The sequence below is a fragment of the Zophobas morio genome, unplaced genomic scaffold (assembly GCF_036711695.1).
Source record: "Zophobas morio isolate AGI-343-1 ecotype UQ-CSIRO unplaced genomic scaffold, CSIRO_AGI_Zmor_V1 ptg000008l, whole genome shotgun sequence".
NCBI classification, from domain to species: Eukaryota; Metazoa; Arthropoda; class Insecta; order Coleoptera; family Tenebrionidae; genus Zophobas; species Zophobas morio.
This window is the reverse complement of record NW_026972113.1, coordinates 7,021,924-7,032,221: the sequence shown is the minus strand read 5'-3', so window position 1 is coordinate 7,032,221 and position 10,298 is coordinate 7,021,924. Positions and strand designations below refer to the sequence as shown.

At 31.4% G+C, this 10,298-nt stretch overlaps 1 long non-coding RNA gene across 1 annotated transcript; it reads left to right on the top strand.

Moving 5' to 3' along the window:
- The first annotated feature begins 8,963 nt into the window (after window positions 1-8,963).
- LOC135124779 (uncharacterized) lies at window positions 8,964-9,734 on the top strand. The gene is made up of 3 exons (XR_010279834.1): window positions 8,964-9,126; window positions 9,188-9,338; window positions 9,396-9,734. It is a non-coding gene; the product is annotated as an uncharacterized LOC135124779 (long non-coding RNA).
- Window positions 9,735-10,298: the final 564 nt, after the last annotated feature.

Below are 10,298 nucleotides of genomic sequence, written 5' to 3'. Positions count from 1 at the left end.
GAAAATGTCCAGTCTATAAACGCAAACCAACCAAAAATTACGAATTCCGGTACCGTAGTACAAATTGTGGTTTAATTAATGCAACTGCTGAGATGAAATTTAACCACACAACACTCCTCCACGTTTATTTGAACATGACCTTTCCTTCCACACATTACGGTGTAATTAAATTTTGCTTTTACTAGAAAAAACAGTGAGTTGCATTTTTAGCTCGCGTGAGGCTCTACCTATTTATTTTAATTAAACATTATGTTAGGTTTGTTAAAAAGGAGATTAATCTTTGTCTCTAGGGCACGGAACGAGGATGGTTCGTTTTCTATGCTTAATTGCATGTTCCAGACGAGATAAAAGATATTTGCGTGTCGGTTTAATGGAATTAGCCAGCTCGCAAGATATGTTCTGGGAGAGAATGGTAAACACACAATTCACGAGTTTGTTCTGTTATGGAAACGCGAACTGAGTTATCACTATTAATTTTTTCCGAAAGGAACTATTTTCAAATGGGATTTATTAAAATGGCAGACTGCTCATTGGCTTTTGAGCTTTATGATACTTCAGGCGCCAAGTGAAATCCTCTTAGTGCTGACGGTTCGAATTCTGATTCTGATGCTGTTATACTCGTAACTATCGTATCGACGACCCGAAGAAAGATGATGGAAGCAAATCGACTAGACATAAAGAAAATAGGAGAGAAACAAACATTGCGGGAGAGGAGATAATAAACCGGGAATAATTTATTCGAGATTTTATCGGTTGTAAAACTGTTGCTTCCGATCGGGTTGCGTGAGGATAGGCTAGAAAACGGAAAATAATTTACTGACTGCCGTTGGAAAATAATACATCAACAATTGCGGTCTTACGAATCGAAGAATTCCTGGAGGAAACGGTCACCTACGTCATATATAACTGAGCGGTAAAAATTACCCAGTTGCGATTTCTCGCTCCGCCCCAACTTCGTAAATACTCCTAGTGTTTACTTCAATTCCCACGATTATCAGCTAAACTCCGTTTAGCAAATCGACACGTTCTCACTTTATATACCGCATTGCGCCTGCATGTCGCGCCTCAGCCCCTCTAGTTTACATGCAGCGGGTGTTTACTGCCGCCAGGTGGCCACAAATGCTGCATATATCCGAGAACTCACTGGCAATTTAGCTTTGACACAGCTAGTAATATAGTAGCAGCTTTTATAAAACCGTGCGGCGACTTTGCCCAATATCGCCGGCTTTTCATAAAGCTCTCGTTTTGTACCTGACTGAAAAAGTTCGGGGCGATAATCCGACTCACAATTAAACGAGGGAAAACATGTTTACTACGAAACTGCTTCTTTTGTACGTATATTTCGCGATAGGTGAAAGAGAGCCGTTAAGGAAACAAAGGAAGTTTTTAGAAAGAAACTTGCTCTTGCGATTCTCATAAATGCTTTTTTATCTTGACAACCCACACACATAAAACGAAATTATAGAAATTGATAGCACGGGCGCTTAAGAGGAGGCAAAGCCGGTTTTGTGCGAGGTTTTGTTAAAATTAAAGGGAAGCTTGTTTTAGGGAGAGAGCTTTAATTTGGTACGAGGTGTAGCCGAGAAAGCTGGATTTTACGCGCTGAACTCGCCTTTACTTGCGCGGTTTATAATTATTCGGGTTGGCTTAGTACTACAGACTAAAAAATGTTGCAACCATACCTGATTGTTAAAATGAATTTGGTTGTTATATCCCTATTTATTGTTGGCTACATTATATCACACTAAAAAATAAATGGTTCCCCGAATTATAATATCGGCAATTCCTACAATGTGGTCATATATAGGACAATGATTATTTTAGTTACAAACATCATGAATTTATTGTTAATTTTTATGGTTACAAGAACTTTAAAATATTGTAAATCTGTTAACCACAAAACTGTGGTTATAAAAGCCAAAAATGTTGTACTTGCTGGAACCATATTCTACGGTCTTATTAAAAAAATTTAATAATTATCGTAACAAAAAATTATGTATTTTAACTGTAATAAATGATATCATGAACGATATTTTATGGTTGTTACTGCTGCACCATTAATTAATTAATTAATTAATTGATTAGCACTTTTGGAACGAATTAAACAAAAACTCGTATTTTATTGAAAGCATAGGTATATTGAATATAAAATGAAAATATAAACATAAACATATAAAGAAAATTAAACAATACTTCTTAACATTATAGAAACATATTTATTAGCCTATTACATAATATATATATGATGAATATATGTACTTCAGTTGTTATGTCTGTTTAGACAGAACTATTTATATTAATTAAACTATTTCCATCGTATGACATATGGTATAAACAATTGACGTGTAACTTATCAATCTCCTGAAGTTCCTCTGTTTTAATGTCATTTTGTAATTTAACATAATATGCAATGCTGATCATAACCTAAAGTTTCAAATAACTGGAACGTCATCTTTATAATACCAACTTCAGTTTCAGCAATAGAACATGCACTGCCAAAAACTGGATGTGATTCTGTGAGATACACTATTAAAGTAGTCCCGTGTTTTATTAGTTTGTCATAAACTTTTGTCCATTTATAAATAAATCCTTTTTTTTTGTTATATTCTGTGATTGTAGATTTTTCAATAAATCGGGAAAATCCATCCTTAGATATCAATTTGTTGCATAGTTTTAGTTGGTGTCGGATTGCAATTGTTAAGCAAATATTTTTTTTTGAGTAAGAAATATTAGATATATTTTTTAGAGTTCTATGCTTTGATTCGAATCTCCTTGACCAAAGATTTATTAAGGGACCAGACATTCGCATAATTAAAGGATAGTGAATCATGTTGTGATGCTTTTGTTTTAAACTGTACCCTAATGAACATAAGATTTGGTGATGTTCTGAAATTAGGTTGTTTAATAAAAGTGTGAAATTTTGAAGATAAAACAATATCTAAAATACTCCGAAGAGATAAATATAATCGCCAATAAATATTATTAGAAGGGACCAAATGACCAATCATGATTCCAAAGAGAGTCACGAAATATAAGGTTTCCGAAGCTGATAATCTTATGTTGCCATTCTTTAAATGCTCCTCCTTAATAATAGGTAAATTGCAACGAGCTTTATGATTAAATGCCAAAATCATTTGATTTAAGGCTTCAAGAGAAAATAATTTTGCTTCATATATATAATTTTTCAAAATTATCTCTAGGTCATATTTACAAACCCCTTCTAGGAGATCATGCATTATATCTACTGAAAAATTCCTAATTACGTGAAAATTTCGTAACTGATTCCAAACGGATGGACTTTTAATGCCAAATGAGCTACTGTCGCAACTGGATGTATCAGCGGAATAATTTTCAATATTACGAAATAAGTTCGAATCTTCGGTCAGCTGAGATTTCATCTTACCTCTATCTACTTTACAGATTCGACAACAACGATTAGCTGTAAAACTTTCAACGAAACCTAATATTGAATTTAATCCAAAGTTGTCGCCAATTATTAAGCCCAGAGAAAAATATAAATGGTAATTGATACCGTCTACATTAATTGCAATTCCTACGCTTTCTAAATATTTCAATTCATCTATCACAACCTGAAATATGTTATTTCCTATATCTTGACGAGCACTAGATCGAAGCAACTGAACAAAAAATATGTTTTCCAAAAGAGACTGAAATTGTTTTGGAAAGCATGGCACCGAGATGTAAACTACACCTAATTTGTTCACACCAGAATGTGATCCTAAAACATTTCCTGATTCAAAATCGTCAAAATATAAAAATAAGGGAATAACTAATTTCCCAGAGAATGATTTACGGATGTCTTGCCATAAATTACACTGAACAAAATTCTCAAAGAGACTCGTAGAATCCAGAGATTTTATATAATCTAAAGTTGCACTTAGAACATTAGGAAGTTCAAACACGCGTTTTAAAACCTTCCGTAAAGGAATGAAAACAGTTGTCTCCTTAATGCTAACATGTTTGGGACACAAATTTTCTGAGTAAGTTTGTAGTGATTCAGAAAGAACAATTTCTACAGGTTTAATATATAAGTCGTGTTTTTCTAAATATTTAAATATCATATGTTCTGATCTGAACAACTTAAATTTACTTTGAACATACGAAAAACTTGAAGAGATGTATTCTGATTCATTATTTTTGATATTGCATGGATCAAAATTTGCTTTTAAAATATGTTCTATCTCTGAAAGTAAATCTCTAACACTAGAGATTATATTTTGCACTTCTGAACGGGGCACTGTGTTACTTTTATATAAGTGAGAAATAAAAAGCGCAATACTACTCTCAATTTGATTTTCCTTATTTGCAATTCTGTCATTATATAATCTGTTACTAAAAGGTTCACAATTATCAGAAATTGTTGTTTTTGAAACAACACTATTGGGAGCTGTATGGAATAAAGGTAGTGTAAAATTTGTATCTTGACTACTACACTGACCTGTAACGTTGTTAGACAACCACTGAGTATTCAGAAAGTTTTTTCTGTGAAAATTCGAAAGATGTTTGTAAAAAGAGTTGTATGAACTAAATTCTCTTTGACACGAATACGAAATGCAGCGAATATATAGGAATGTCTATATTTCATATGCAATAATAAATTTTTTTTTGAACTTGAAAATTTGTGACAACAATTCATTATTTTTAAATATTACTTCTCACTCTCAGATTCATTACACAAATCAGAAATCAGTGCTGGGAATGGGTTCTTGTGTCTCTTTGTAAACTAAAATTATGTACATAAAAACATGTTTTCACTTAAAACCATACATTACCTGAAGTATCACTAGGAGCATCATTTGTCTTAACTACTATTGTTTCTAAGCAGTTATTATCTGTTATTACATTTTCTTCGTCAATTCTATTGTACAACTGTCTAAAACCTTCTTTAAATTTAATTCTGTCCCCATATTTTCCAATCAGTTCTTTGAAATCTTGTGAATCTGTGTTAATTTTTGAGAATGTATCATCATCTATCGCTTCTTCTGAAAAATAATATTACAACATTTAAAAATGATGTTAATACAATTTACAGTTATTTATTCGTTGTTACAGTTATGGAAACGAACAATTTATATTGTACATACTTATGTATGCATTTTGGCAAACCACATTTTAAATTACTTTTAAAAGGAAAAGATACTACCCGATTTTGCTTTAATTCTCCAAAATTTTAAAGAAAAAGGTTGGTGAAGATCACAAAAAAATACAGTGTTAGTATCAAAAGTGTGTGGCTATGTAAGGTACCTAAGCCAAATATTGCCATCTTAAGGTTTAAAATTTGTTGGCAAATTAAATTTTGAAACCTGAAAGCTATATATAAACGATTGTTACGTGAATACGAGTTGCCCATTATAAAGATAACTTAAAGCCGTATATGATTCAATTGTTTAGAATTTAGGCGATTTTTAGGCCTGACAATATGAGGATATGGCAATATATGGCTCAGACACCGTATAATACCGTTAAAAAAACTAAGACCAAATTTGATTTTATAACTTTTTCAGAAATCAGTCCGTTTGTGCCAGGAAATGTATCAAATGTATCATAAAACAGTATTATGGGTTTTACCTAGTACGAACTGAATTGAATAAAAGATTAATCACAAATTTTTTGGCCATAGCATCATTCCATTCATATTTTTTAGTTTTGCTTATAGGGAGTGTCTCAAAAAAATTAATCACTGAGTCAGTTTATTTTATTGATTGAATTAAGAATTGCAAAACTGAATTTTGAAATATTGCAGAGGTTTTGAAGTTACTGTTTGACATGGTAGGTTTTCAATCAAAATATATCTGTTTATCAAGCCCAAAAACTCGAAGACGTCATCTCAAGATGTTGCCGAATAAATCCTATCTAAAATGTGGAAAATATCATCAGTATATTTTCGTAATTTATCATTGCATTCATATTTTTTGGATTTGCTTTTACAGTGACTCAAAAAAATATTTGGATCAGTCAATTTATTTTAGTGAATAAGTAGTCATTTTTATTAATCTCACTTGAAAGTAAAAAAAGTAAATGTTGCGTTTTGTCTTTATTGGCTAACAATTTGTTCGCTGAGAACCAATTACTTATTTGTGTTTCGGCTTCACTTGACATTTCATTTAATCTGTTAATATCTTTCCCAGAAATTAAAACTGAAGCATCATCTGCAAATAAAACAAATTTACCGTCTAAAGTTAGATTTGATATATCATTAATGTAAACCAAAAATAAAAATGGCCCAAGCACTGACCCCTGCGGCACTCCTGCAACTAATTTTTGCTTAGATGATGCTGAATTATTGAAATATACATATTGTTGTCTATCAGTCAAATAAGATTTGATCAATTTTAAGCTGTTTTCAAAACGAAGATAATATTTTAACTTGTATAATAATATATCATGACAAACAGTGTCAAATGCTTTTTGCAAATCAAATACACTTAATAAAGAATTTTGTTTTTGTTCAAAAGCCCTTAGTATCTCCGAGCATAACGAATTTGTAGCTAGAGTTGTTGATCTCTTATTACGGAAACCAAATTGTGAATAATTGAAGAGTGATAAACTTTCAAAGAATTCGCTTAACTGATTTTTCAATATCGTTTCAAATATTTTACCAAATATTGGAACCAATGAGATAATTTTTTGTGGAATTAATATCCCCTTGTTTTTTAATAATCGGTACTACTTTAGTTACGTTTAGTTGTATTGGGAATGTATGCTCTTGTATACAATGGTTTCTTACCTTTGGCATTGGAATAACAATTAGATTTAAAATTGTTTTTAACATTAAAATGCATATATTATCAGTATCTTTACTTTTAGAATTTTTCATTTTTGAAACTATATCACGGACTTCATTAAAAGTGACATCCTTAAAAGTGAAACTTACATCGTAATCTGAAGTTAAGTACGATCGGAAATCTTGTCCAAGCGTTTAATTCTCTGCAAATTTGAACTCAAATTTATGAAGTAATTGTTAAAATCTTCACATGAGATAATGTTTGTACTTTCAATACTCTTTATTTTGCTTTCAGAATCTATAATCTGCCACATTGCTTTTTGCTTATTCAAAGAATTATTAATACAATTGTCATTGTAAGATTTTTTTGCTTTAGCCCATTCTTTTGCGTATACTTTTTTATGATGTTTAAGATAAGCTGCACTGATTTGATTTTGGTTAGCAAGTTCACAATAAAATTTAACCTTTTCGCTCATCACCCTAAATCGTTCCGTAAACCAACTCCCTTTTATTTTTGTTATGTTCGTGGTTCTAAATGTTTTTAAAGGGAAACAAATTTCTACGGCATTTACAATTTTTTTGTAAAAAGTCAGACTTCTCTTGGCAATTTAAAGTATTATTATCTACAAAGTCCCAATTTACTTGTTCCATATGATTATAAAATTTAAATAAACCTAATTGTGTTACAGGACGATGTGTTATTTCCCTTTTTACTGTATTTATTTTGGAAGTCATAAAACTAATACAAACACCAGCATGATCAGATAGTCCAGGGTTGTAAGCGGTTGCTAAATATTTATCTGCGGACAAGTTTGTGAAGATATTGTCCAGACAGTTTTTGCCTCTAGTTGGGGAAGTAATAAGTTCTTTTAAATCAAACGACCTTAAAGTAAGTATTAAAGTCACCAGAAATAATAATTAGTTCATTTTTTTTACACATTTCAGTTAATAATAATTCTAATTGTAGGAAGAATATGTCGAAACTACCCTTAGTGGATCTGTAGAGAGAAATTATGTTAAAATTTCTAAATTTAATAGCTGCAAATTCAGCATGAATTTCTTTGCAATATCTTTCGACTTTTAAAGTTTTACATAAAGGTAAAACAGAGTTATGGACAAATATACTTACCCCACCATGTATATGTTCGCGTCGACAATAATGTGACAATAACGTATAGTTTTCAAATAAACGGACACCTAACTGATCCTCTTGTAACCAGTGCTCATTGATGCACAGAATATCAAGCGGTTGATCAGTCTGTAGAAATGTATTCGTTTGAAGAATTTTGTTGCTAAGGCTTTGAATGTTTAGCTGAAAAAGATTTATAACAGAATCATTTGAATTAGACAATGTAAAATTATTTTTCCTCTTTTCTAAATTTAATGGCTTAGTTAACCTGATTTCAGAGACCTAAACACTATTGGCAAATGATATCTGAATATTTGAATTTACGTTATACTCATTGTTGCGCTTGAAGTTTGGTGAGCAGTAGCTGTCTCCTTCTTTAAAAAATAAAACTTTTTGACGATTATTCCACTTGACCATAGATCTTCTTTGAGACACTCATTAAAAATTTCTTGGTCCAATGTCACCTTAAATGAGATACTTTTGGCATTATCTCGTTTGGATAACGCTTCAATTAAAAATTCTCTATTTGGAAACTTTGATTTTAGAAAATTGGTAAAATCTTTTTCTTCAGTGTCAAGCATTAAATTTCCTACGTAAACGTAAACTTTCCGCTGAACACCTCTCAAGCCTGAGTTTGGGGTTGCCTCCGCTTTTCCCCGAATAAATTTCCGTTTGTTTTTCTTGGAAATTACAGTTTGAAAGTCATCCTGTGGCTTTTCGTTTAATGAAGATAACGAATATGTTTTACCTGGATCATCTTTTTTAGTGGGTTTGGGTATATGCTCTTCTCTTTTGGATGTCTGTTTTTCTTTGTTTAACACCAACGAAAATGAAGTTGGAAATGATGTACTCGAATCATGAATCGTGGTAATTTTTTCTGAGGTCTTATTTCCTACTTCTTGCTCATTATATTGGGAAGATATGGGCACTATTTTTTCCGAAGCGTTAGAATAATTTATCATCAATCCTTGAAGTTCATGAAACTGTAGAAATAGCGAATACGTATGTAATTAATTTTTGAAGATATAATTCCTACGCTTTTTTTTTAATGGGTAGTCAAGATTACGAGGATGACGTGGAAGACTTTTGTTGTTGGTTAAGGTATAATATAGAACCTTGGCCAGAAGTTTTGGCTAAATGGAAGACCACTACATGTGTAAGAATTCCCCGCTATAACCAGAATACAACCACAACCATCCAAGAATATTTTCAAGAATATAAAATTTTAGAAAAGTCCTTAGGTTATCAATTAGTAAGTAATATAACAATATATTATGTAAGTTCACATTTTTATAGGTGGTATTTTTTTTTAGCTGGAAATTGATTTCAATTATCTTTATCCCAAAAAATCAGAAATATTTTTTGCCGAAATACATAAAAAAAAATATATTATATTACGATTGGCCCAATACCGAGGCGTACTGACTCAACATTTTCCGGATCAAAACATAAATATTTTGAATGGTAAAACCAATTGATTTATTTCTTTGTAATTTCAGTTAATAATAATTTTCTGCTTAGACGCCACTGCTGTTCTAAGTTTATTAACACTACCGTGTCTAATGCCAGTAGTGATTGTTACGACAAATAAAAAGAAATGGAAACCGTCTAAAGTTGAAATAGCGAACCGTTTCATTATTTACGTGAAAACCAGTGAAGAGATGCAATTGATGTTGGAACGAAGACAGCGAAAATATGCGGAAACCAAACAATTATGTCAACCTCTAATAAAAATTGTTGGACCAGATTTGAACAACCTCAAGGACTATATTTCCATCGATAACTGTACATATCCTTTTGAATCGGCCTTGAAAAGTGTAAACACTTGTTTTAAAATAATTCATGCAATTGTTGCAGAATATCCACCTCAATGTTCTCATGTTTGGCAGTTAATACAAATTTACCTCTATGATTTAAAGACAGAGTGGGACAAAAAGTCTTCAATTGTTTCTGCTCCGATTTCTGATTTGTGTAATGAATCTGAGAGTGAGAAGTAATATTTAAAAATAATTAATTGTTGTCACAAATTTTCAAGTTCAAAAAAAAATTTATTATTGCATATGAAATATAGACATTCCTATGATGGTAAATATATTCGCTACATTTCGTATTCGTGTTAAAGAGAATTTAGTTCATACAACTCTTTTTACAAACATCTTTCGAATTTTCACAGAAAAAACTTTCTGAATACTCAGTGGCTGTCTAACAACGTTACAGGTCAGTGTAGTAGTCAAGATACAAATTTTACACTACCTTTATTCCATACAGCTCCCAATAGTGTTGTTTCAAAAACAACACAGTTTCTGATAATTGTGAACCTTTTAGTAACATATTATATAATGACATAATTGCAAATAAGGAAAATCAAATTGAGAGTAGTATTGCGCTTTTTATTTCTCACTTATATAAAAGTAACTCAGTGCC